We start from the raw sequence: 4,558 nt of genomic DNA on the forward strand, positions 1-4,558 counted from the left end.
ACCAACTGTAAATCAATGAGTAATAATATAAGCAGTCATAATTTCATTGCGACTATATCTAGTCATAATGTAACTTATGATCTATATTCTGCTTGAGATCAGTTGTATAAGTTGATTACTGTATTTTCAGACTGAAGTAGTTATTTAATGTTTAAAAATGATAAAATACAATATTCTGTTCTAAGACAACTTTATGTAATTAAATGGATGCTCTTTAGCTTGTTTTCCTTTGTAATCAATTTACATTTTATGGAATAAAGTATGTATGAAAGCTAAATTCAGTGGTCTGTGTGACAAATTTCTTTGTGTTAAATAATTTTGTGATAGGTGGAAAAAAAAGTCAAAACTTGTCTTGTGAAAGATCTTTTACAAAAATTGAAATATGCAACCAATAAGCATACTGGTTACATTTGCTCGAATGTCACAGGTAGGTTTATTGGTTGCTTCTCTTAAGTTTTATAAAAGAACTTTTATAGTGTAATCCCGGCCTTAGGACGACCTTTAACATGGTGAAACATTATGCCCTAATAGAAATATTAAATATTTCAAACTTTTTACACATGTTCTTGATTATATGTAATATCCCATGTATACAATCAAGAAAAGTAATCTAAAAAGTATTACATATCTTTGATACCTAATATTTTGTAAATCTTCAAAAAAGGTATTAAAAAAAAACTTGCATGATAAAATGCCATGAAAATGTAATTGATTCGAAATAAAGGAAACTTCAGTTCATGAAGTGAAGAAAAAGTATGAGATTTCATTGACTCAATCTTATTTAAATTTGAAATTTAAAAAAAAAATTAAAATTCAATTTTAAAGAAGACTGAGCCAATGAAATCTCAAACTTTTGCTTCATCTCATGTCATGGTATTTTATCATGCGCACAAGCTGTTTTTAATGCATTTCTTTGAAAATTTACAAAAAAAATTATGTAACAAGATATGTAAAACTTTATACTGGCATAGGATAGCATATACAATCAAGAACATGTGTAAAAAATTTAAAATAAATCAATGGTTAATTAATATATTTAATGATATTTTTATTAGAGCAGCGTTTTACCATGTTGAAAGTATTAAGTCCCCCTTAAATTTATTGAGTTGGGAAAATCTTTGAACTTCATGCAATAAGTATTTTTACTCTAAAATCGATATCGAGCATATTTGATGATTTGAATATTATCATTTCCTAGAAATTGCAGGTGGTTTTTATACCAAGTTTGATAGAGAAAAAAAACTAAAACAAAAGTTTTTTTTTTTGTGTTGAGGCGCATAAATTTGCACTTCTCAAAACCAAAATTCTGTGGAACTATTTTTTCCCTACAGTACCCTTTCAAATTGTGGCATATATTTTAATGCTGTCACAAGCAAATTTTTCAGTCATGTACAAAATGCCACATTCATGAGAAATGTTTCCTCTGAGCTACAGCGTGCTCAGCTATCGGATGGTTGAAAGTGTTTTTGTGTGTGCACACAGTTTTTGCTGCACAAAAGAAATTTACTGTATTGTATATTGATAGTGTTGTTTTGTGATTCCAGGTAAAGTAACATCAGGTTTTCTCAGGTTAAAATAAAATTAGCTGGCACATTTTGCTCATGAGCATCAACCCGGCACCACACGTGTGAAGTTTATCAGACTCCATTTCTTATAAAGTGGACTTGTATATTCAATGTGTGTACATGAATTTTATTCTTTCAGCATCTGAATTTAATGTCTTCATTTTCCTAGTGCTGTTGAAGAAACATGTTATTTTAACTCATCCAGTATTTCTGACGTAATATTATGTCGGGAGTTCCACAGAAGAAATACAAACACCATTCTTTTGTTTGCCATGTATTTGTGCCGATTTGAGATAAGAATGTAACCTTAAGCATTTTTGGTGCGAGTAGATAAAAACATGTTTTTCTCTCTAAATCTTTTCTCTTTTTTTCTGTGTGTGTTTTTGCTCAGGGGTCGTACATTAGAATAATTTTGTAGAGAGGGTTTAAAAGACTAGTGTATTATCAAATTAAAATTAATATCAAGTACAATATATGAAGGCGTGAAGTTAATAAAAAATATTGTGGGGTGAAGAAAGGTTCAAATCCAATATTTTTGCCTTATTGAGATGGTGGCAAATATTGAGTGGTCTTGGACTCATGGACCAGATACAAGTTTACACCTATGATAATTCAGCATTATACAGTTTGCTAGCAGTTTACTAGGCATTATATAGTTATCTGTCCATATAATATTATATTATATCCAAAAGTTCTTTTTCGACAAAACAGTCGAAATACACTTGAGGATCAATTTCTCATTTAGTATTTTTTGTTTGATATGTTTCATTCAATGTCACATATTAGATCCTAGTACCCATGATGCTAGGATCTAAATGCTTAGTTTAAGTGGAGAGGATTAAATTCAGGAGCATCTGGGAAGATCAGACCCGTGATGCTTGGCTTGAGCTTCATGTAAAAAATTCTGATTTTTGAATAAATTCTAGTGTGCTCAGACGCATGCCAAAAAATACTGCGGGTACTTGTTCACCCATGGCTCTGACAACAGTTTTACCAACAAAATTATATAAACAGTCCCTAATGTAAGAAGTTTTAAAAGCTGTCGTCTAAAAAAAACCCCCAGTCTTGTTTTTATACGAGAAACAAATGATATATCAAATACTTGTTTCTTGGCCGAAAATTGCTACCTACTGTTATGACTAATATTCAATCACAGACGGCTCCCAATCTCCACATACCACATTGTCTTTGTTATAGAATCGCTAAAACCTATTTGTGCAAGCATGTAAAAAAATAATTAACTACAATAATCTTTTTCTCTCTTTTCACTAAAACCCCCCAGGTTTCTACTTTTGGTGGATTTGCATTAGGAGGAAAAATACATTTTATTGAAAGAAGGAGCAAGAACAAAAACTTTAAAGAGGTTAATAACCACATTTTTGAACATAATTTCTGGAATAGAAAGACAGAAAAACATGCATGTGAAACTATGATTTTTAAAATGTTATGAATGATTGCCTCGGAAATAAAAACTGGTTCTATGAAGATGTTAGCAATTGTTGTAGGCTATTTTGGAAGACAAATAATTTGGGCAAAGAAATGCAAAATTATGAAGTAATTTTCAGTGAATATGACACCATTTGAGTTTCAAGGTGGCAGATCTGATAATGGGAAAAAAACAATTAAAACAAGGAAATGCTACATAAGTTTTATATATATTTATATAGTGGCTTTTTAAATTGAAAAAAAAAAACCCCATCTCCCATGTTTTAATGGTAGGATTATCACTAATATGAACATTAGGGTCTAAAGATTCAACACACATGCTGCTGCCCTATTCTCTGATAGGTTTACTTGTACTTTATCCTTCTACTGTATTCCCTTGTTTGATTCTATTCTATCCATAGGGTGTCAAAGTTTGAGTGCACTTTCAACAATGTGCAAATAATGAAAGAGGGCAAATTATTGGCATACAAAAAAAGTAGTTTATTGCACAGAGAAGTTGAGAGCTTCGATGATCAAAATGAGAGCACTGTTTACAAATAGTGGCAGTGTTGTGAGGCACAAGCTCTCGCCAAGAAGGTTCTGACAGACAAGCTGATCACTTGCTCGGATGAATGGAACCCAGGAACAGTTTTGTCAGAGTGCACAAGCTGACCGTGTGTTTGACCATTGCCTGTCACAACCCAGACTGAACACAATAGACTTCAGCAGTTCTCGTGGCAATAATATAATCTGACACGGATCCACAGAGGATATAATCTGCATTGGTATAGAGCTAAAGGTAGCTGGAACATCCTAAAATGGAGAGATGTCGCCTCCAGGGATGAATATCACTTTTGCCTTGTTGAAAATGATGGTAGACAGTGGGTATATATAGTCTCTTTTCCGGAAAGAAGAAATGCACCATACTGTTTACATAAACAATACATAAGGTGTAAGGTTGATGATGTGAAGTGCCGTAAGCTTTACATCATGGGTCAGAATTGATTGCTGTCAGAGCAACATTGACATCCTAGCAATAAGTTATTGGTATTTTATAACTAGTGGCTGGACCATTCATCGAGCCACATGACACATTGTCCAAATAGAATAATACATATCCACATGTTGTAAGAGTGCTATTACGGTGTATACAGAGCCGCAGCATACACAATGTACCTTACTCGGTTCATTCACCAGACCCTCGTTTGGAGAGCAACAGTGCTTAAAAGTACTCTATCATAGCCTTTCGCAATCCATTCAAGCTTGCATTGGAGTGTGGGGGTACAAGCTACTGATACATTTCCTACTTTTCTCTGTACAACATAAAATAAAGAATATTTCCTTTTGATTTTGTGATTATTCACTCATCTACATGTGCACTGTCTCTGGTGAAAATTTCATACACACAGCACAAGGTTTTGCATCTTTATTTTGCAGTAGTGTATTTCTTGCTTATTATCCCCTGAACAAAAACAACACAGATTGCTATTGCTGTTAAATATATGTGAAATTAAAAAATCACAAGATGTTGAACTTTTCAATACTAGCAACATGGAATTTCATCTCCA

Source organism: Pholcus phalangioides, unplaced genomic scaffold (genome assembly GCF_987345545.1).
Source record: "Pholcus phalangioides strain wild (caught in Gottingen) unplaced genomic scaffold, Ppha-v1.0 ptg000007l_1, whole genome shotgun sequence".
Taxonomy (NCBI): domain Eukaryota; kingdom Metazoa; phylum Arthropoda; class Arachnida; order Araneae; family Pholcidae; genus Pholcus; species Pholcus phalangioides.